The sequence below is a fragment of the Dendrobates tinctorius genome, unplaced genomic scaffold (assembly GCF_039654945.1).
Source record: "Dendrobates tinctorius isolate UK_male_01 unplaced genomic scaffold, ASM3965494v1 ptg000029l, whole genome shotgun sequence".
Taxonomy (NCBI): domain Eukaryota; kingdom Metazoa; phylum Chordata; class Amphibia; order Anura; family Dendrobatidae; genus Dendrobates; species Dendrobates tinctorius.
In genome coordinates, this window is record NW_027361697.1 from 59595006 (window position 1) to 59620614 (window position 25609).

Here is a 25609-nt window from a genome sequence, read left to right on the forward strand (position 1 = left end):
CCATCTGGATTTTAGCCCTTTCATTCTCCACCACTTTTTCTGGGGTCTCCCGCCTGGATTTAGGGGGCCTTAGCCCATATGCTGTGCAGATATTCCTTTATACAATTCCCGCTCCTTGGTTGTGGCAATCGGTATACGCTGTTCCTGCTTGTATTTTACGTCCTGCCACTATGTGATGGACTCTTTCTGAGGCTTCTTTGCATAGTCTGCACCTTGGGTCTTGTCTTGTGTGGTAGATTCTTGCTTCTATGGAGTGCTTGCTCTTGTTCCACAATGGTTAGTACCTCTGTGCTGAAGCTAGGAAGAATATATATATATATATATATATTTAAAATAATCTTTATTTATATAGCGCGAACATATTCCACAGCGCTTTACAGTTTAACAGTTTCAAAACACAAGTCATAAGTAGCAACATTAACAATACAATAATTAAAGCAAAATAAGACGACCCTGCTCGTGAGAGCTTACAATCTACAATGAGGTGGGGGAGATACAAAGTACAGGTGTGTATTTACAGTGATGTATTTACAACGATGGTCCAGCCATCTTGAGGTAGTGAGGGATGGATGGAGATATATATATGGCAATAGGACATGCGGTCACGTGACTCCCAGTGTGCAGCACTGCGGCCATGTGATGGAAGGTCCTGCAGCTACAATGACATGCCTGTATGAGCAGCTCCTGGATGTCAGCACAGACACAGGAAGAGCCGTGGGGAGCTGGGAGCATGGAGCTATCATCGGAAGGTGAGTTAACTGTTTGTTATTTTATCATGTGCGTGCCAGCAGCACAGGGGGGCATATCCAGGATGGGATGGGGGGGCCATGTGCATGCCAGCAGCACAGGGGGGCATATCCAGGATGGGATGGGGGGTCCATGTGCGTGCCAGCAGCACAGGGGGATATCCAGGATGGGATGGGGGGCATGTGCATGCCAGCAGCACAGGGGGGCATATCCAGGATAGGATGGGGGGGCCATGTGCGTGCCAGCAGCACGGGGGGGCATATCCAGGATGGGATGGGGGAGCCATGTGCATGCCAGCAGCACAGGGGGCATATCCAGGATGTGATGTGGAGGCCATGTGCGTGCCAGCAGCACAGGGGGGCATATCCAGGATGGGATGGGGGAGCCATGTGTGTGCCAGCAGCACAGGGAGGCATATCCAGGATGGGATGAAGGGGCCATGTGCGTGCCAGCAGCACAAGGGGTCATATTCTGGATGGAATGAGGGCCCATGTGCGTGCTAGCAGCACAGGGGGGCATATCCAGGATGGGATGGGGGAGCCATGTGCATGCCAGCAGCACAGTGGGGTAATGTGCCAGCAGCACAGTGGGGCAATGTGCCAGCAGCACAGGGGGCAATGTGCCAGCAGCACAGGGGGGCAATGTGCCAGTGTAGCAGCACAAGAGGGCAATGTGCCAGTGTGCCAGCAGCACAGGGGGGGCATGTGACAGCACAAGGGGGCCATGTGCCAGGATGGTGGTTTAATAGATACCAGGATGAAGGACATATATATGATTTGTAAGACGGACACTGGCATTATAAGACAGACCCCCATTTAACATAAAAAAATTCTCTTTTTCGTCAACAAATTTGGGGGTGCGTCTTATAATCAGGTGCCTCTTATAAAGCAAAAAATACGGTATATACATATATATGTAATTATATATATACAGTGGGTACGGAAAGTATTCAAACCCCTTTAATTTTTTCACTCTTTGCTTCATTGCAGCCATAAGGTACATTCAAAAAAGTTCATTTTCTCCTTAATGTACACATATTGACTGAAAAAAAGCAAAAATGTAGACATTTTTGCAAATTGATTAAAAAAGAAAAACTGAAATATCACATGGTCATAAGTATTCAGAACTAGAGTTGAGCGACTTTTGGTTTTTTAGGGTCGCGTTTCGTTTCGTGAAACCTGACTTTTCCAAAAGTCGGGTCGAGCAAGATCGTCCGATTATAGGGAAAAGTCGGGGTCGTCCCGAAACACGAAACCCAATGTAAGTCAATGGGGAATAAAAGTTGGCAGTGAGAGGAGGACAGGAAACACACCTACAGTGCCCATTTGAATGCCAAAAGCATCAATTCTTCTTTCTTAAGCTTGTCAACCTTAATTAACTTCATAATACAAGTTACGCACTGAAAAATGGGGGTTATTTGGCTACAAACTGGGGGGGGGGAGGGCTGGCTCCAGGTTTTCATGTGCCCTGGGTGAAAGAGCGCCCCTTTAACACATACCACAACTCATCATGCTCCGATACGGCAGAGAAATAGCGGTATAGTACAATGAAAAATACCTCACTTTTTACATCTCATGACGAGGCCCATCTATTTCTCCATACAGAATCATTGGTCCCATATAATGTTTGAAACAGTATATGATGAGCTCCACATAATGCTACATTATATGTTGGTCCCCATGGATGAAGCTCCACTGTCTTATGGGCCCAAATAATGCTCCAAACATAATGGGCCCCATTTCTAATGCTCTAGTGTATAATGGGCCCTGTAAATGCTGCTCCAGTGTCTGATGTCCACCTTTGGAATGTTCCAGTGTATGGTGGGCCCCATCTATCATTCTCCAGAGTATAGTGCTCCCCAAAAATTGCTGTCCCAACATTGAAAACATCAAATAAGTCTCCTCGCTAGGGAATCCCTGTACTTGTCTGGACAGGTGCTGTAAATTGCTTAACAGCTCGCCAGCCGTTCTCACGCCCAGTATGGATTACACGTGATTGCACAAAGGTGAGAAAGGGTACCGTATCCCCAGATAACATGTATGGATAGCGTACACATTCAAAATATATGTCTCAGGAGGCAGGCTCAGACGGTGTTAGGCCCAGTATGGATTGCACGTGATTGCACAAAGGTTAGAAAGGGTACCGTATCCCCGGATAACATGTATGGATAGCGTACACATTCAAAATATATGTCTATACAGCATGAGGCAGGCTCAGACGGTGTTAGGCCCAGTATGGATTGCACGTGATTGCACAAAGGTTAGAAAGGGTACCGTATCCCTGGATAACATGTATGGATAGCGTACACATTCAAAATATATGTCTATACAGCATGAGGCAGGCTCAGACGGTGTTAGGCCCAGTATGGATTGCACGTGATTGCACAAAGGTTAGAAAGGGTACCGTATCCCTGGATAACATGTATGGATAGCGTACACATTCAAAATATATGTCTATACAGCATGAGGCAGGCTCAGACGGTGTTAGGCCCAGTATGGATTCCACGTGATTGCACAAAGGTTAGAAAGGGTACCGTATCCCTGGATAACATGTATGGATAGCGTACACATTCAAAATATATGTCTCAGGAGGCAGGCTCAGACGGTGTTAGGCCCAGTATGGATTGCACGTGATTGCACAAAGGTTAGAAAGGGTACCGTATCCCCGGATAACATGTATGGATAGCGTACACATTCAAAATATATGTCTATACAGCATGAGGCAGGCTCAGATGGTGTTAGGCCCAGTATGGATTGCACGTGATTGCACAAAGGTTAGAAAGGGGACCGTATCCCTGGATAACATGTATGGATAGCGTACACATTCAAAATATATGTCTCAGGAGGCAGGCTCAGACGGTGTTAGGCCCAGTATGGATTGCACGTGATTGCACAAAGGTTAGAAAGGGTACCGTATCCCTGGATAACATGTATGGATAGCGTACACATTCAAAATATATGTCTATACAGCATGAGGCAGGCTCAGACAGTATTAGGCCCAGTATGGATTGCACGTGATTGCACAAAGGTTAGAAAGGGTACCGTATACCTGGATAACATGAATGGATAGCGTACACATTCAAAATATATGTCTCAGGAGGCAGGCTCAGACCGTGTTAGGCCCAGTATGGATTGCACGTGATTGCACAAAGGTTAGAAAGGGTACCGTATCCCTGGATAACATGTATGGATAGCGTACACATTCAAAATATATGTCTATACAGCATGAGGCAGGCTCAGACGGTGTTAGGCCCAGTATGGATTGCACGTGATTGCACAAAGGTTAGAAAGGGTACCGTATCCCTGGATAACATGTATGGATAGCGTACACATTCAAAATATATGTCTATACAGCATGAGGCAGGCTCAGACGGTGTTAGGCCCAGTATGGATTGCACGTGATTGCACAAAGGTTAGAAAGGGTACCGTATCCCTGGATAACATGTATGGATAGCGTACACATTCAAAATATATGTCTCAGGAGGCAGGCTCAGACGGTGTTAGGCCCAGTATGGATTGCACGTGATTGCACAAAGGTTAGAAAGGGTACCGTATCCCTGGACAACATATATGGATAGCGTACACATTCAAAATATATGTCTCAGGAGGCAGGCTCAGACGGTGTTAGGCCCAGTATGGATTGCACGTGATTGCACAAAGGTTAGAAAGGGTACCGTATCCCCGGATAACATGTATGGATAGCGTACTCATTCAAAATATATGTCTATACAGCATGAGGCAGGCTCAGACGGTGTTAGGCCCAGTATGGATTGCACGTGATTGCACAAAGGTTAGAAAGGGTACCGTATCCCTGGATAACATGTATGGATAGCGTACACATTCAAAATATATGTCTCAGGAGGCAGGCTCAGACGGTGTTAGGACCAGTATGGATTGCACGTGATTGCACAAAGGTTAGAAAGGGTACCGTATCCCTGGATAACATGTATGGATAGCGTACACATTCAAAATATATGTCTATACAGCATGAGGCAGGCTCAGACGGTGTTAGGCCCAGTATGGATTGCACGTGATTGCACAAAGGTTAGAAAGGGTACCGTATCCCTGGATAACATGTATGGATAGCGTACACATTCAAAATATATGTCTCAGGAGGCAGGCTCAGACAGTGTTAGGCCCAGTATGGATTGCACGTGATTGCACAAAGGTTAGATAGGGTACCGTATCCCCGGATAACATGTATGGATAGCGTACACATTCAAAATATATGTCTATACAGCATGAGGCAGGCTCAGACGGTGTTAGGCCCAGTATGGATTGCACGTGATTGCACAAAGGTTAGAAAGGGTACCGTATCCCTGGATAACATGTATGGATAGCGTACACATTCAAAATATATGTCTATACAGCATGAGGCAGGCTCAGACGGTGTTAGGCCCAGTATGGATTGCACGTGATTGCACAAAGGTTAGAAAGGGTACCGTATCCCTGGATAACATGTATGGATAGCGTACACATTCAAAATATATGTCTCAGGAGGCAGGCTCAGACGGTGTTAGGCCCAGTATGGATTGCATGTGATTGCACAAAGGTTAGAAAGGGTACCGTATTCCCGGATAAGATGTATGGATAGCGTACACATTCAAAATATATGTCTATACAGCATGAGGCAGGCTCAGACGGTGTTAGGCCCAGTATGGATTGCACGTGATTGCACAAAGGTTAGAAAGGGTACCGTATCCCTGGATGACATGTATGGATAGCGTACACATTCAAAATATATGTCTATACAGCATGAGGCAGGCTCAGACGGTGTTAGGCCCAGTATGGATTGCACGTGATTGCACAAAGGTTAGAAAGGGTACCGTATCCCTGGATAACATGTATGGATAGCGTACACATTCAAAATATATGTCTCAGGAGGCAGGCTCAGACGGTGTTAGGCCCAGTATGGATTGCACGTGATTGCACAAAGGTTAGAAAGGGTACCGTATCCCCGGATAACATGTATGGATAGCGTACACATTCAAAATATATGTCTATACAGCATGAGGCAGGCTCAGACGGTGTTAGGCCCAGTATGGATTGCACGTGATTGCACAAAGGTTAGAAAGGGTACCGTATCCCTGGATAACATGTATGGATAGCGTACACATTCAAAACATATGTCTATTCAGCATGAGGCAGGCTCAGACGGTGTTAGGCCCAGTATGGATTGCACGTGATTGCACAAAGGTTAGAAAGGGTACCGTATCCCTGGATAACATGTATGGATAGCGTACACATTCAAAATATATGTCTATACAGCATGAGGCAGGCTCAGATGGTGTTAGGCACAGTATGGATTGCACGTGATTGCACAAAGGTTAGAAAGGGTACCGTATCCCTGGATAACATGTATGGATAGCGTACACATTCAAAATATATGTCTCAGGAGGCAGGCTCAGACGGTGTTAGGACCAGTATGGATTGCACGTGATTGCACAAAGGTTAGAAAGGGTACCGTTTCCCTGGATAACATGTATGGATAGCGTACACATTCAAAATATATGTCTCAGGAGGCATGCCCAGACGGTGTCAGGCACAGTATGGATTTGACGGCCCAGATTACACAGCGGAGGAGCAGGGAGAGGTAAAGATTGCAAATGCTGGGGCCCTGCCCAAGCAAGGGGGGCCCACTCGTGGGCGTCGGTACTGGCACTGGCCCCTCATAGTACAGCGGTGTGTCTGACGGCGGGTGTGCACCACCACCGTCAGAGACACTTGATTGCACTATGAGGGACCCTGTGCCAGTGCCCGCGCCCAAGAGTCGGCCTACCCACCTGTCCAGGGCAACGGCACTCGCACGGTGTCGTGCGGTAGGTGGTGACCCCGGCCATGGGGGGGAGGCAGCACAGTTAGGGAGTTTTAGAAAGTGGCATATGTTGATGTTGGACATTCAGCTGATGCAAAAGGCGAAATAGGTGAAGTACCAGGAAGAGGTGGACCAAAGCAAGCCATTTTTCTGTCACCCTATGTGTCATCAGGGGAAGGTGGGACAAAATCCTTGGAAACCCATGCGTGGTTCATTTTAATGAAGGTTAGATCATCCACATTTTGGGTTGACAGACGGGTCCTTTTTTCTGTCAGGATTGATCCAGCTGCACTGAAGACTCTTTCCGATAGCACACTTGCAGCTGGGCAAGCGAGCTCCTGTAAGGCATATTGGGCCAATTCAGGCCAGGTGTCCAGTTTAGCGGCCCAATAGTCAAAGGGGAATGACCTGTGTGGGAGAACATTGATATAGGAGGAAAAGTAGTTTGTAACCATAGTTGACAAGTGCTGTCTCCTGTCACTTTCCATCGATGCAGTATTACCAGTTGTGTGAGCGGTATTTGAAAAATCAGTCCACAACATTGTCATGAAACCCATGTCTCCAACGCCACTTCTGCTGTGTGCACCACGAACACCTCTGCCAAGCTGCCCCCGGCCCGTACGGCTCGTGTGAGAACCATCACCGCTGCTGTGTGCTGGGAATGCCTCAAGCAACCGATTTACCAGAGTTGCTTGTTTATTAGCCAATATTAGGTCAAGGTTCTCCTGTGGCATGATGTTTTGTAATTTGCCTTTATAGCGTGGATCCAGGATGCTGGCCAACCAGTAGTCGTCATCGTTCATCATTTTGGCAATGCGGGGGTCCCTTTTTAGGATCCGCAAGGCATAATCTGACATGTGGGCCAATGTTCCCGGTGTCAATGATACACTGCGAGTGCTGGGTGGAGGAGCACTTTCTGGCAAATCCACATCCCTCCAGTCACGCACAAACCCTGTACCAGACCTTGCCACGCCAACATTTTCACTTGCCCCACGAGATGCATCCTCCTCCCCTAAGTAATCATCCCCATCATCCTCCTCCTCCTCCTCCTCTTCTTCCTCCACCTCGTCCAGGAGAGGTCCCTGAGCAGACAATGGCTGAATGTCATCAAGGATTCCCTCCTCCTCTTCCTCCTCATCAACATTGGCTGCAGACGCCTGCTCCTTAAGGTGCGTCAAAGTTTGCATGAGCAGACGCATAAGTGGGATGCTCATGCTTAGGATGGCGTCGTCTGCGCTTACCAGCCGTGTGCATTCCTCAAAACACTGAAGGACTTTACAAAGGTCTTTCAGCTTCGACCACTGCACGCCTGTCAACTCCATGTCTGCTCTCAAAGTGCCTGGCCGTGTATCCTCCCACAAATGCATTATGGCCTGCCTCTGCTCGCACAGCCGCTCCACCATGTGCAGGGTGGAGTTCCACCTTGTTGCAATGTCGATAATGAGGCGGTGGTTGGGAAGGTGGAGCAATCGCTGCAGCTTCTGCATACGAACGGAGTGTACAGGCGACCGGCGGATGTGCGCGCACAGTCTTCGCACCTTCTGGAGCAGGGCTGTTAACTCCGGATAATTTTTGAGGAAGCACTGCACCACCAGGTTCAAGGTGTGAGCCAAGCAAGGTATGTGGCTGAGTTTTGAAAGGGCTATGGCTGCCACAAAATTACGGCCGTTATCACTAACTACCTTGCCTGCCTCAAGATGTACACTGCCCAGCCATGACTCAGTTTGTCGCTTCAAGTACTCGGCCAGCACCTCGGCGGTGTGTCTGTCGCCCAAACACATCATCTGCAACACAGCCTGCTGACGCTTTCCACTAGCTGCTCGATAGGGGGACACATCGTGTGCAACAGTGGCAGCTGCAGATGGAGTGCTCGTACGACTGCGCTCTGTGGACGAGCTTTCGCTTCTGGAGGAGGTGGAGGAGGAGGAGGGTCGAACGCCTACAGCCAACTGTTTCCTATACCGTGGGCTAGGCAGCACTGTCCCACCACCGCTGTCCCCTGTGGACCCTGCATCCACCACATTAACCCAGTGCGCAGTGATGGACACGTAACGGCCCTGGCCATGCCGACTGGACCATGCATCAGTTGTGAGGTGCACCTTTCCGCTCACTGACTGCTTGAGTGCATGGACAATGCGGTCTTTCACATGATGGTGGAGGGCTGGGATGGCTTTGCGAGAGAAGAAGTGGCGACTGGGTAGGTCATAGCGTGGTACTGCATAGGCCATGAGTTCGCGGAAAGCTGTGCTTTCCACCAACCGAAAGGGCATCATCTCAAACGAGATTAGTTTGGCAATGTGGGCGTTCAAACCCAGTGTACGCGGATGAGAGACTGAGTACTTTCTTGACCTACTCATAGTGTCTGGGAGGATGAGCTGGACTTGAGAGCTGCATATGGTGGAAGTAGCGGTGGACAGGGCGGACTGAGAGAGGGTTGATGATGGTGATGGAGTTGGTGTTCTTTCTGATGGCCTAGAATCAGTATTTCGTTGATATAACAGTGGGATTCCCTGACTGCTGTGGTCTTGCAACGACACCTCAACATTTGCTGCTGTGCTAACCGGTGGGCTTACAGTGGGGGAAACAATGTAGCGTTGCTGACTACCTTCGTTGTGATCAGTTGCACATGTGGCACTTGAGGTTTGGTGTTGTGTCCACGCTTGCAAGTGCATGCTGGTTAAATGTCTAAGCATGCAACTGGTATTCAAATTTTTCAGATTTTTCCCTTGGCTAAAGGTCTTTGCGCACTTCTTACAGATAACCTTGGCCTGATCATGAGGATTTTGTTCAAAAAAGTGCCACACTGCACTCTTCCTACTTTGGCAGACATTTTGCGGCCTAGCACGCTGTGATTTTTTGACCCTCTGGACAAGCTGTCCAGCAACTCTTTTGATGTTTGGAACCTGTCTTTGGAGTGCTCCGGGTCTGCCAGATAACAGCTGTTGCGATGTCGATGTCTGCTGTGGATGCTCCTCATCTGAGCTATTGGAAGCAGCACCCTCTTCCCCCAATGGATGCCAATCTGGGTCAACAACTGGGTCATCCATCACCTCCTCTTCTATGTCATGTGCACCTTCCTCTGTGTCACCGTGTATGGTGGTATAGTGTGCGGGAAGGGGCACCTGAGTCTCATCAGGGTCAGAATCTGGCTCTGTACACTGCGAGGACAATGTAGTGCTCTGAGTGAATGTACCAGCAGAATCATCCATCAGCGGCTGTGCATCAGTGCACTCCATGTCAGATTCATCTTGGCCTGGGTAATTCACCATTTGACTTGATAATCCAGGCATGGTATGTGAAAACAGCTCCATGGAGTAATCAGTAGTATGGCCTGCGTCATCCTTCAATCTTGGTTGGGGTGAAGGACACAAGGAAAGGTGTGGTTCATGAACATGAGCCTCCAATGACGACTCAGTGCTTTTACTTTTTACAACTGAAGAAGAGGAGGCGATAGAGCTGGAGGCTGAGTCAGCAATGTAAGACAAAACTTTTTCCTGATGCTCTGGCTTTAAAAGCGGTTTGCCAACTCCTAGAAAACTAAGCGTTCGAGGCCTTATGTAGCCAGACGATGATGCAGGGTCAGCACCTCCTGCATTCGGTCCTATTTTGCTCTTGCCACTACCATCAGATCCACCACCAACACCATCATTACCAGCTGCCAACCCCCGCCCAATTCCACGGCCTCTTCCACCAGCCTTCCTCATTTTTGGTAGAAATGTAGACAAAATCCAACAAACTATATAGTAATGTAAAACAAGGTACAAGGTGTCTATAGGGCAGGGGAGATTTTGAATTTCTGCACACACTTGTGGACAGTGGACTTTTGGATTGTGTGAGGCCCACTGATATCTGAGCGCTATGTGACAGGCTCGATGGCACTGCTGTGACAAAAGTGACTAGAGGATAAGGGAGATTTTGAATATCTGCACGCACTTTTGGACACTGGACACTTTTGGATTGTGTGAGGCCCACTGATATCTGAGCGCTATGTGACAGGCTCGATGGCACTGCTGTGACAAAAGTGACTAGAGGATAAGGGAGATTTTGAATATCTGCACACACTTTTGGACACTGGACACTTTTGGATTGTGTGAGGCCCACTGATATCTGAGCGCTATGTGACAGGCTCGATGGCACTGCTGTGACAAAAGTGACTAGAGGATAAGGGAGATTTTGAATATCTGCACACACTTTTGGACACTGGACACTTTTGGATTGTGTGAGGCCCACTGATATCTGAGCGCTATGTGACAGGCTCGATGGCACAGCTGTGACAAAAGTGACTAGAGGATAAGGGAGATTTTGAATATCTGCACACACTTTTGGACACTGGACACTTTTGGATTGTGTGAGGCCCACTGATATCTGAGCGCTATGTGACAGGCTCGATGGCACTGCTGTGACAAAAGTGACTAGAGGATAAGGGAGATTTTGAATATCTGCACACACTTTTGGACACTGGACACTTTTGGATTGTGTGAGGCCCACTGATATCTGAGCGCTATGTGACAGGCTCGATGGCACTGCTGTGACAAAAGTGACTAGAGGATAAGGGAGATTTTGAATATCTGCACACACTTTTGGACACTGGACACTTTTGGATTGTGTGAGGCCCACTGATATCTGAGCGCTATGTGACAGGCTCGATGGCACAGCTGTGACAAAAGTGACTAGAGGATAAGGGAGATTTTGAATTTCTGCACACACTTGTGGACAGTGGACACTTTTGGATTGTGTGAGGCCCACTGATATCTGAGCGCTATGTGACAGGCTCGATGGCACTGCTGTGACAAAAGTGACTAGAGGATAAGGGAGATTTTGAATATCTGCACACACTTTTGGACACTGGACACTTTTGGATTGTGTGAGGCCCACTGATATCTGAGCGCTATGTGACAGGCTCGATGGCACTGCTGTGACAAAAGTGACTAGAGGATAAGGGAGATTTTGAATATCTGCACACACTTTTGGACACTGGACACTTTTGGATTGTGTGAGGCCCACTGATATCTGAGCGCTATGTGACAGGCTCGATGGCACTGCTGTGACAAAAGTGACTAGAGGATAAGGGAGATTTTGAATATCTGCACACGCTTTTGGACACTGGACACTTTTGCATTGTGTGAGGCCCACTGATATCTGTGCGCTATGTGACAGGCTCGATGGCACAGCTGTGACAAAAGTGACTAGAGGATAAGGGAGATTTTGAATTTCTGCACACACTTGTGGACAGTGGACACTTTTGGATTGTGTGAGGCCCACTGATATCTGAGCGCTATGTGACAGGTTCGATGGCACTGCTGTGACAAAAGTGACTAGAGGATAAGGGAGATTTTGAATATCTGCACACACTTTTGGACACTGGACACTTTTGGATTGTGTGAGGCCCACTGATATCTGAGCGCTATGTGACAGGCTCGATGGCACAGCTGTGACAAAAGTGACTAGAGGATAAGGGAGATTTTGAATTTCTGCACACACTTGTAGACACTTTTGGATTGTGTGAGGCCCACTGATATCTGAGCACTATGTGACAGGTTCGATGGCACAGCTGTGACAAAAGTGACTAGAGGATAAGGGAGATTTTGAATATCTGCACACACTTTTGGACACTGGACACTTTTGGATTGTGTGAGGCCCACTGATATCTGAGCGCTATGTGACAGGCTCGATGGCACTGCTGTGACAAAAGTGACTAGAGGATAAGGGAGATTTTGAATATCTGCACACACTTTTGGACACTGGACACTTTTGGATTGTGTGAGGCCCACTGATATCTGAGCGCTATGTGACAGGCTCGATGGCACAGCTGTGACAAAAGTGACTAGAGGATAAGGGAGATTTTGAATATCTGCACACACTTTTGGACACTGGACACTTTTGGATTGTGTGAGGCCCACTGATATCTGAGCGCTATGTGACAGGCTCGATGGCACAGCTGTGACAAAAGTGACTAGAGGATAAGGGAGATTTTGAATATCTGCACACACTTTTGGACACTGGACACTTTTGGATTGTGTGAGGCCCACTGATATCTGAGCGCTATGTGACAGGCTCGATGGCACTGCTGTGACAAAAGTGACTAGAGGATAAGGGAGATTTTGAATATCTGCACATACTTTTGGACACTGGACACTTTTGGATTGTGTGAGGCCCACTGGTATCTGAGCGCTATGTGACAGGCTCGATGGCACTGCTGTGACAAAAGTGACTAGAGGATAAGGGAGATTTTGAATATCTGCACACACTTTTGGACACTGGACACTTTTGGATTGTGTGAGGCCCACTGATATCTGAGCGCTATGTGACAGGCTCGATGGCACTGCTGTGACAAAAGTGACTAGAGGATAAGGGAGATTTTGAATATCTGCACACACTTTTGGACACTGGACACTTTTGGATTGTGTGAGGCCCAATGAATATCTGAGCGCTATGTGACAGGCTCGATGGCACAGCTGTGACAAATGTGACTAGAGGATAAGGGAGATTGGATTGCTTTTAAAAAATCAGTTTGCGGAGCAGTGGGTAAACAGCAATGCCAGCCTGTCAGGAAGCCTTAAAAGGCAGCCCAACAACCAACACCACTGATACACCACTATATAGCTTCCCCTTGCACTGCACACACAGTGACTGGTGTGTTGTGCAGGCCAAATCGCTAGCAGCAGAAGCAGTTTTTTTGTCTTCTTCCCTGCCTAACGCTCTCCCTACAGAATCAGCAGCAACCTCTCCCTATACTAAGATCGGCAGAAGTAAGATGGCGGTCGGCGTGCACGCCCTTTTATACCCCCTGTGACGCCCACCAAAGCAAGCCAATCACTTGCATGCCCTTCTGAAAGATGGTGGTGACCCGTGCCTATGTCATCACGTTGCCCACAGTGTCCGTGGATCCTGATTGGCTGAAAAAGAGCGCAAAACAAACTTTTGAAACGCGACTTTGGCGCGTAAGTTGCCGACCTCGTGGCCAACCTCATCCTAGGGTCGGGTTTCGTTTCATGAAACCCGACTTTGCCAAAAGTCGACGACTTTTGAATTTTTTCGACCCGTTTCGCTCAACTCTATTCAGAACCTTTGCTCAGATACTCGTATTTAAGTCACATGCTGTCCATTTCCTTGTGATCCTCCTTGAGATGGTTCTACTCCTTCATTGGAGTCCAGCTGTGTTTAATTAAACTGTTAGGATTTGATTTGTAAAGGCACACACCTGTCTATAAAAGACCTCACAGCTCACAGTGCATGACAGACCATATGAGAATCATGAAGTCAAAGGAGCTGGCCAAGGAGCTCAGAGACAGACTTGTGGCAAGGCACACATCTGGCCAAAGTTATAAAAGAATTTATGCATTACTCAAGGATCCTAAGAGCACAGTGGCCTCCATAATCCTTAAATGGAAGAAGTTTGGGACCACCAGAAGTCTTCCTAGACCTGGCCGTCCAGCCAAACTGAGCAATAGTGGGAGAAGAGCCTTGGTGAGAGGGTAAAGAAGAACCCAAAGATCACTGTGGCTGAGCTCCACAGATGTAATAGGGAGATGGGAGAAAGTTCCATAAAGTCAACTATCACTCTCTGCTTCCCGACCTGGTCAGGCACAGGTCAACCTTTTGGAATTTGCTAAATGGCTACAATGAAACAAATGTATATATATATATATATATATATATATATATATATATACAGTTGTGCTCAAAAGTTTACATACCCCAGTAGAATTTTTGCTTCCTTGGCCTTTTTCCAGAGAATATGAATGATAACACCAAAACTTTTCTCCACTCTTGGTTAGTGGTTGGGTGAAGCCATTTATTGTTAAACAACTGTGTTTTCTCTTTTTAACCCCTTCACCCCCAAGGGTGGTTTGCACGTTCATGACCGGGCCAATTTTTACAATTCTGACCACTGTACCTTTATGAGGTCGTAACTCTGGAACGCTTCCATGGATCCCGGTGATTCTGACATTGTTTTCTCGAGGCATATTGTACTTCATGATAGTCGTAAAATTTCATTCAAATAACTTGCGTTTATTTGTGAGAAAAGCGGAAATTTGGCGAAAATGTTGAAAATTTCGCAATTTTCCAACTTTGAATTTTTATGCCCTTAAATCACAGAGATATGGCACCCAAAAAACTTGATAACTAACATTTCCCACATGTTTACTTTACATCAGCACAATTTTGGAACCAAAATTTTTTTTTGTTAGGAAGTTATAAGGGTTAAAAGTTGACCAGCGATTTCTCATTTTTACAACACCATTTTATTTTTATTGACCACATCACATTTGAAGCCACTTTGAGGGGTCTATATGATAGAAAATACCCAAAAGTGACACCATTCTAAAAACTGCACCCCTTAAGGTGCTCAAAACCACATTCAAGAAGTTTATTAACCCTTTAGGTGCGTCACAGGAATTTTTTTGAATATTTAAAAAAAAATAAACATCTAACTTTGTTTCACAAAAAAAGTACTTCAGGTTCATTTTTTTCATTTTACCAAGGGTAACAGGAGAAATTGGACTGCAAAAGTTATTGTGCAATTTGTCCTGAGTACGCTGATACCTGATATGTGGGGGGGAACGACTGTTTCTGCGCATGGCAGAGCTCAGAATGGAAGGAGCGCCGTTTGACTTTTTCAATGCAAAATTGTCTGGAATACAGATCGGACGCCATGTCACGTTTGGAGAGTCCCTGATGTACCTAAACAGTGGAAACCCCCTATAAGTGACCCCATTTTGGAAACTAGACCCTCCAAGGAACTTATCTAGACATGTGGTGAGAACTTTGAACCCACAAGGGCTTTACAGAAGTTTATAACGTACAGCAGTACAATTAAAAAATCATATATTTTCCACAAAAATGATCTTTTCACCCCAATTTTTATTTTCCCAAGGGTAACAGGACCCTAAAAGTTATTGTGCAATTTGTCCTGAGTACGCTGAAACCCCACATGTGGGGGTAAACCACTATTTGGGCGCATGGCAGAGCTCGGAAGGGAAGCAGCGCCATTTGACGTTTTTGGCTGGAATTGAGATCGGACATCATGTCGCGATTGGAAAACCCCTGATGTACCAAAACAGTGGAAACCCCCCACAAATGACACCATTTTGGAAACTAGACCCCCTAAGGAACTTATCTAGATGTGTGGTGAGAACTTTGAACCCCCAAGGGCTTCACAGAAGTTTATAACATAAAGCCGTACAATGAAAAAATCATATTTTTTCCATAAAAATGATGGTTTCACCCTCAATTCTTATTTTTCCAAGGGTAACAGGACCCTAAAAGTTATTGTGCAATTTGTCCTGAGTACGCTGATACCCGACATGTGGGGGTAAACCACTATTTGGGCGCATGGCAGAGCTCGGAAGGGAAGCAGCGCCATTTGACGTTTTTGGCTGGAATTGAGATCGGACACCATGTCACGATTGGAAAACCCTTGATGTACCAAAACAGTGGAAACCCCCCACAAATGACACCATTTTGTAAACTAGACCCCCCAAGGAACTTATCTAGATGTGTGGTGAGAACTTTGAACCACCCAGTGCTTCACAGAAGTTTATAACGCCCGGGCGTGAAAATAAAAAATTCGCATTTTTTCCACAAACATGATCTTTTAGTCACCAATTTTTTATTTTCCCAAGGGTAACAGGACCCTAAAAGTTATTGTGCAATTTGTCCTGAGTACGCTGATACACCACATGTGGGGGTAAACCACTATTTGGGCGCATGGCAGAGCTCGGAAGGGAAGCAGCGCCATTTGACGTTTTTGGCTGGAATTGAGATCGGACACCATGTCGCGATTGGAAAACCCCTGAGGTACCTAAACAGTGGAAACCCCCCACAAATGACACCATTTTGTAAACTAGACCCCCAAAGGAACTTATCTAGATGTGTGGTGAGAACTTTGAACCACCCAGTGCTTCACAGAAGTTTATAACGCCCGGGCGTGAAAATAAAAAATTCGCATTTTTTCCACAAACATGATCTTTTAGTCACCAATTTTTTATTTTCCCAAAGGTACCAGGATAAATTGGACCCCAAAAGTTGCTGTCCAATTTGTCCTGAGTATGCTGATACCCCATATGTGGGAGAAAACTACTGTATGGGCACACGTCAGGGCTCGGAAGGGAAGTAGTGACGTTTTGGAATGCAGACTTTGATGGAATGGTCTGCTGGTGTCATGTTGCCTTTGAAGAGCCCCTAATGTACCTAAACAGTGGAAACCCCCCACAAATGACCCCATTTTGAAAACTAGACCCCCTAAGGAACTTATCTAGATGTGAGGTGAGCACTTTGAACCCCCAAGGGCTTCACAGAAGTTTATAATGCCCGGGCATGAAAATAAAAAAATCGGATTTTTACCACAAACATGATCAATTAGTCCCCAATTTTTTTATTTTCCCAAGGGTAACAGGAGAAATTGAACTCCAAAAGTTGTTGTCCAATTTGTCCTGAGTACGCTGATTCCCCATATGTGGGAGAAAACTACTGTATGGACACATGTCGGGGCTCGGAAGGGAAGTAGTGACGTTTTGGAATGCAGACTTTGATGGAATGGTCTGCGGGTGTCATGTGCGTTTGGAGAGCCCCTGATGTACCTAAACTATTGAAACTCCCCACAAGTGACCTCATTTTGGACACTAGACCCCCCACGGAACTTATCTAGATGTGTGGTGAGCACTTTGAACCCCCAAGTGCTTCACAGAATTTTATAACGCTCGGACGTGAAAATAAAAAAATCATTTTTTTCCACAAAAATGATATTTTTGCCCCCAATTTTTTGTTTTCCTAAGGGTAACAGGAGAAATTGGACCCCAAAAATTGTTTTGCAATTTGTCCTGAGTAGACCGATACCCTACATGTGGGGGTAAAACACTGTTTGGGCGCATGTCAGAGCTTGGAAGGGAAGGAGCACCATTTGACTTTTTCAACTCAGAATTGGCTGGAATTGAAATCAGACGCCATGTTGCATTTGGAGAGCCCCTGATGTGCCCAAACAGTGGAAACCCCCAATTCTAATTCCAACCCGAACCCCAACACACCCCTAACCCTAATCTCAGCCCTAACCCTAACCCTAGCCCTAACCCTAGCCCTAGCCCTAACCCTAACCCTACCCTAACCCTAATCGTAATGGAAAAATGGAAATAAATACATTTTTTTTATTTTATTATTTTTCCCTAACTAAGGGGGTGTTAACGGGGGGTTTGATTTACTATTTATGGCAGTTTTTATGTTTGGCGGCTGTCGCATGCTAAATGACGCTTTTTATTGTAAAAATAGTTTTTGCATCACCACATATTGAGAGCTATAATTTTTCTGTATTTTGACCCACCGAGTCATGTGAGGTCTTATTTTTTGCGAAACGAGTTGACGTTTTTATTGGTACCATTTTCGGGCACGTGACATTTTTTGATCGCTTTTTATTCTGATTTTTGGGACGCAGAATGAACAAAAACCAGCGTTTCATGAATTTCTTTTGGGGGGGTGCGTTTACACCGTTCCGCATGCGGTAAAATTGATAAAGCGGTTTTATTCTTCGGGTCAGTACGGTTACAGCGATACCTCATTTACGTCTTTTTTTATGTTTTGTCGGTTTTATGCAATGAAAACTATTTTATATAAAAAATAATTATTTTTGCATCGCTTTATTCTGCGAGCTATAACTTTTTTATTTTTTCGCTGATGATGCTGTGTGGCAGCTCGTTTTTTGCGAGACAAGATGACGTTTTCAGCGGTACCATGGATATTTATATGCGTGTTTTTGATCGCGCGTTATTACACTTTTTGTTTGGCGGTATGATAATAAATCTTTATTTTTTGCTTCGTTTTTTATTTTTATTTTTTAAGGGGTTCGCTAAAGGGGTTAACTAATGGGACATTTTTATAGGGCGGGTCGTTACGGACGCGGCGATACCTAATATGTGTACTTTTATTGTTTTTGTTTTTTTTTATTTTCAAAAAATGGATTTATTTGGGGGAATATTTTTTTTTTTTGTAATTTATTTGGTGATTTTTTTAAAATTATTTTAACACTATATTTTTATTTTTTTTTTACTTTATTAAATAGTCCCAGGTGGGACATCACTGTTCTGTGACAGATCGCTGATCTGTCACATCACAGATCACTGTGACAGATCAGCGATCTGTCACAGGCAGTGCACAAGGCTTCCTTATGCCTGCGCTTTGCAGGCACTGAGGAAGCCAGCTTCCTGCAGGCCCCCGAAGGCCCCCGTCGCCATCTTGGATTCGGGGGCCTGCAGGAAAGGAGCCCCTGGCAGCAGCGCTGCACATTGCGCTGCCGTGGGGGGCTCAGGGAAGCACGGAGGGAGCCCCCTCCCTGCCGATGCTTCCTTTTAACTCCCGGTACACCGCGATCATGTTTGATTGTGGTGTGCAAGGGGTTAACGTGTCGGTGGCGGTCCGTGACCGCCCCTGACACATTGTGCCAGGTGTCAGCTGTGATAATCAGCTGACACCCGGCCGCGATCAGCGGCGCTCACCACGTGGGCGCCGCTGATCGCGGTAGACGTACTATCCCGTCCATGTGCATAGGGGCCCGGGTCGCATGGACGGGATAGTACGTCGGATGTCAGGAAGGGGTTAAATCATAAAGACAACTCAAAACCTCCAAATGACCCTGATCTAAACTTCACATACCCCATTTGTTAATACTGTGTATTGTCCCATCTAACATCAATGATGGCTTGAAGTCTTTTATGGTAGTTGTGGATGAGGTTCTTTATTTTTTCATATGGTAAAGCTGCCCACTTTTCTTGGCAAAAAGCCTCCAGTTCCTGAAAATTCGTGGGCTGTCTAGCAAGAACTGCCGTTTGAGATCTCTCCTGAGTGGCTCAATGATATTTAGGTCAGGAATCTGAGATGGCCACTCCAGAACCTTCACTTTGTTCTGCTGTAGCCAATGACAGCTTGAATTGGCCTTGTGTTTTGGATTGTTGTCGTGTTGGAATGTCTAAGTACGTCTCATGCGCAGTTTCCAGGCTGATGATTGCAAATTTGCCTCCAGTATTTGCTCATAACATACTGCATTCATCTTTCATTCAACTTTGACCAACTTTCCTGTGCCTTTATTGCTCACACATCCCCAAAATATCAGCGATCCACCTTTGTGCTTTACAGTAGGAATGGTGCTCCTTTCATCATAGGCCTTGTTGACTTCTCTCCAAATATAACGTTTATGGTTGTGGCCAAAAAGATCAATTTTGGTCTCATCACTCCAAATTACCTTGTTCCAGAAGTTTTGAGGCTCATCTCTGTGCTGTTTTGCATATTGTAGGCATGGCATTTGGGCAGTAATGGCTTTCTTCTGGCAACTCGACCATGTAGCCCATTTTTCTTTAAGTGCCTACTTATTTTTCATCTTGAAGCAGCCACGCCGCTAGTTTTCAGAGAGTCCAATATTTCAGCTGTGGGTTTTTTGTGGGTTTTTATTTGCATCCCAAACAATTTTCCTGGCAGTTGTGGACGAAATTTTTGTTGGTCTACCTGATGGTGGTTTTGTTTTTACAAAGCCCCTGATTTTCCATTGGTTAACCACATTGTGAATGCTGCTGAATGGTATCATCAATTCCTTGGATATCTTTTTCTATCCCTTTCCTGTTTTATACAGTTCAACTACCTTTTCCTATAGATCCATTGACAATTCTTTTGCTTTCCCCATGACTCACAATCCAGAAATGTCATTGGCTGGATGAAAAATGCAAGTGTCCGTCTGGATCCCAGAAACTCACTCAGCTTTTATGCACACACACTGATTACAAGCAAACAAGTCACAGGTGAGGATGTTATTTTTAGTAGCCATTCAAACCCATTTGTGTCAACTTCTATGCATGTTATCAGGCCAAAATCATCAGGGTATGTTAACTTTTGATCAGGATCATTTGGATGTTTTGGGTTGTGATTATGATTTAAAAAGAGAAAACACAACAGTTTGACAATAAATGGCTTCACCCAACCACTAACCATGAGTGGAGAAAAAGTTTTGGTGTTATTCATTTTCTCTGAAAAAAGACCAAGAAAGCAAAAATTCTGCAGGGGTGTGTAAACTTTTGAGCACAACTGTATATACAGGGTGGGCCATTTATATGGATATTTTGGCTCAAGCAGCACTCTTGTTATCAGACATCACGTGACTGCGCGCCTCACGTGATCTGGATTATCATCGCAGGTCCTGCCGGACTCACATCACGCTGTCCACGGGTGTCTACAATCTATAATGCGGCTCGTATGCTGACCGCCGTTGGACTGTGTCTACTTTGGTGATCGATCATTTATGCTCTTTTCCCTGCTCTCACGCCATTCACACGGGATCTATCGCTATCGGAGAATTATCGGACGTTTGCCTGCACCTGGAGCCTGTTACCGGCCGGAACAGAGCTCGGTGTTTTATTTGTTTTTTTATCTACTGATTGAGAGACTTCCTAAACGATTAGCAAGTATATGCCGCTGGCTTCTACCGCTTAAAAGTCCACTCTCAGCGGTGAACCTACTGCTTAAAAGTCTGTTCACATTAGTGAACCACCGGGCGTTTCCCACTGCACTCCTAATCAGAGGTAATAGTCACAGTGGGGGTATGTGCAAGTTACATTTATAGCACTTTATGGTTCCCCCAGTGTGTTTGTTTCTGTTTTTATTTATGTCTGCATGGTTATATGGTAGGTGTTTTTAATTAACTATTAGAACGCAATACCGACCATGCTCTTAATCACTAGAGTCTAACCCGGACACTTCACACTTTTTTTTTTTTTTTGGTTATGACTTTGCATTTTCAGATTTAAAACTTATGTTTTGTTTTATCTTTTTGTAGTCTGATCCATCAATACTCAGTATCTTCTAACATCTAATGCTTATGAGTTTATTGCCTTGATCCTACAGGTAACTATATATATATATATATTTATTCTCCATTGATTTACAGCGCGAGTATCATTTTGTTTAAATTGTTTATTTTCACCCCTGGTGGTGTGGGGGTTTCTTACTCGCTGCTGAATCAACCCTGCACACTAGCGCCGTTGGTATATTATATACATTTATATGGATACACCTAAATAAAATGGGAATGATTGGTGACCCAGATCAGCGAGCTGAATTTGCAGAATGGGCAAAACAAAAATTGGAACAGGACCCTCAGTTTACACAGAACATTATGTTCAGTGATGAGGCAAACTTTTTGTCTGGGCCATTTATGTGGATACACCTAAATAAAATGGGAATGGTGACAGTTTTTTGCATTGAAATCTGCTGCAATGACCCGGGTACTGTGTTCACCAGACATCAACACAATTTCTATCTGCTGGTCACGTGTTAACCTCTGCGGCATGTCAATGGCTGTAAACAAAGAGAAACTTGTAAATAACTCATGAAAGAATAAAGTTACGTTAAAACCAAGTACACCATTGTTTTTCTTGTGAAATTCTCAATAAGTTTGATGTGTCACATGACCCTCTTCCCATTAAAAAAAAGTTGGATCCAAAATGGCAGAAGTTTTCACAAGGTTGGCACACACTGTTGGTGGTATGTTGGCCCATTCCTCCATGCAAATCTCCTCTAGAGAAGTGATGTTCAGTCCTTTAGTATTAGTAAATACATAACAATAACAACATATGGATGGATATTAAATTACCTGTGGCCATGTTTAATACAGGATGAAGGTCTATAGATGTACCTCAACGCGCGTTTCATCACCTCTGCAGTTTTGTCAGGAGGTACTAATACTAAAAGACTGAATATTTGTTACATGTACTGTGAGCCTGTTAGTGATGTTCTTATGAGCACTTATACTGAAACTACATATTACCATTTTTACAATTTTTGATCTTGATGGAGTGGTATAAGTGTCCGTATTACTATTTTAGTATTTATGTTTATCAGGGTGTATAGATCACATACTCTCTATATTCTCTGTCACTGTTGATTACTCCATGTCTGTCAGGGAATCCAGTACCCCTGTTGTTGTTGTTATTTAATCTAATGATTCATTGTTTATTGTATTATTCTGTCTAATATTATTCTAAAATTTGTAATAAAAGTTTCATATATTTTTATGCAAATTTGATCATGTTGCTACTTCAACGTCGCTATTGGTTGCATGTTTTTGAATTTGAAGAAGATCTTTCTATTGTTCTATGAGGACTAGTTTTGGTTTTAGACTGAGAACGCCTGTAAATCACTGCTTATGGCAATACCTGATAGGTTATCATATCATTCTCTGACCTTCAGATTCTCCGGCAACAATCAGCACCTTATGATCATGTTGCGGAGGGGGGTGAGGGATGTGACAGTAGCTATAAATTATGACATTTAAGGTATTAAACAGCCTGGGCATGTTGCTGTGCAAGCTCATTCGGGCACCATGACGTAACTGTACATCATAATGCAGGAACCACTTTCCTATTATGATACATATTTTTGACAAATGTCTGGAAGGAGTGAAAGGTGAAGCACCAAAACTATATAAAAATTTCTAATTAAAAACCTTACCTATTACAAAGGTTTTTCCATTATCTAAATTTGCCATAATTAAGTCCCATGTTAAATTTTTATAGAAAATATTGTGCCATTCTCCAGATCATTAATTTTAGTCTGTGTAAAAAATTCAGTAAGTGCATATAGAGCCAGATGCTATCTTGCTCCCGGTCAACTATTATTATAAGAGGGTTTAAAATAGGTCCCCTATCCCTCTACAAAAATTAAGGCCTTATGCTACTTGAACTCCCATATTATGCCCTCGACTGGGCTGAACTGTATGTAATGGTTGAGATGGAGGTACCACGTGGCTACCAAATGTCATGCTGTGCTATGTTTTACCTTCTATAGTCATGGCCAAAAGTGTTGGTACCCTTGAAATTGTTCCAGAAAATGAAGTATTTTTCCCAGAAGTGTATTGAAATTACACATGTTATATTGTACACGTTTATTTCCTTTGTGTACATTGGAACAATGCAAAAAAAAACAAAGGAATGAAAGGCAAATTGGATATTATTTCACACATAACCCCCAAAATGTGCTGAACAAAATTGCTGGCACTTAATATTTGACACCCTTTGAATAAATAATTGCAATCAATCGCATCCGATAACCATCAACAAGCTTCTTTCACCTCTTAACTGGAATTTTGACCAGTCTTCTTTTGCAAACAGCTCCAGGTCTCTCATATTTGAAAAGCATCTTTTCCCAACAGCAATTTTAAGATCTCTCCACAATCTTTCAATGAGATTTAGATCCGAACTCATTGCTGGCCATTTCAGAACTCTCCAGTGCTTTGTTTCCATCCATTTCTGTGTGATGTTTGAAGTATGTTTGGGGTCAATATCCTGATGGAAGACCCATGACCTAGGACGCAAATCCAGTTTTTCTGCCACTGGGTATTAAATTGTGACCCAAAATCCTCTGGTAATCCTCTGATAATCTTGAGATTTCATGATTCGTTGCACACAGTCAAGGTACCCAGTGCTATAGGCTGCAAAACAACCCCAAAACATCTTTGAACCTCCACTATATTTGAATTTAGGTACTGTGTTCCTTTCTTTGCAGGCCTCATTCCATTTTCGGTAAACAGTATGATAATGTGCTTTAAGAAAAATTCTATCTTGGTCTCATCTGGACTACTGCAACGCTCTATTACTTGGCCTCCCCGTTACTCGACTTTCCCCACTTTAGTCCATACTTAATGCAGCAGCCAGGGTCATCCATCTGGATAATCGGTACTCGGATGCGTACGCTCTTCACCAATCGTTACACTGGCTGCCCATTCATTATAGGATCCAATTCAAAGTACTTGTTCTCACCCACAAAGCTCTCCACAGTGTGGCACCTCCTACATCTCCTCCCTCATTTCTGTCTATTGGCCTAACCGACCGCTGCGCTCTGCAAATGACTTTTGACTAACCTCTGCACTAATCCGCGCCTCCCACTCCAGACTCCAAGACTTCTCCCGCGCTGCGCCAATCCTCTGGAATGCTCTACCCCAAGAAATTAAGACCACCCACAATTTGCACAGTTTTGGGCGCTCCCTCAAAATGCATCTGTTCAGAGCGGCCTATCACGTTCACTAATCAAAGTCATTTTATGTGTAAGTGTGCGTGTGTAGCCCATTCACTATCTCCAGCTATCCCTCACTCCCTCAAGATGGCTGGACCATCATTGTAAATACATCACTGTAAATACACACCTGTACTTTGTATCTCCCCCACCTCATTGTAGATTGTAAGCTCTCACGAGCAGGGTCGTCTTATTTTGCTTTAATTATTGTATTGTTAAAGTTGTTTCTTATGACTTGTGTTTTTAAACTGTTAAACTGTAAAGCGTTGCGGAATATGTTAACGCTATATAATTAAAGATTATGATTATTAATATTATTTACAAGACGCTTTCCCGGAAGGATTTTGGCTTACTCAAGTACATGTTGGCAAACTGCATTCTAGCTTTTTTATATGTCTGTGTCAGCAGTGGGGTCCTCTGGAGTCTCCTGCCATAGCATTTCATTTCATTCAATGTGGATGGATAGTTCGTGCTGACAGTGATGCCTGCTGAGCATGCAGGACAGTTTGAATTTGACTGAGGCTGCTTGTCCACCATCTGGTCCATCCTGTGTTTCAACCTTTCATCAATTTTTGTCTGCTGCCCATGTCCAGGGAGATTAGCTACAGTACCATGGGTTGTAAAGTTCTTGATTATGTTTCGCACCGTGGACAAAGAAACAGATTCATGATATCTGGAGATGGACTTGTAACCTTGAGATTGTTGATATATTTCAATAATTTTGGTTCTCAATTCCTCAGATAGTTCTTTTCTCCTCTTTATGTTCTCCATGTTTAGTGTAGTACACACAAACACACAATGCAAATATTGAGTCATCTCCCCTTTTTATTTGGTTTCTGGTGTGATTTTCAGATTGCCCACACCTGTTACTTGTCACAGGTGAGTTTGAACAAGCATCACATGCTTGAAACAAAGTTGTTTACCCCAAATTTTGTAAAGGTGCCAACAATTTTGTCCAGAACATTTTGGAGGTTTTGTGTGAAATTATGTCCAATTTACCTTTTTT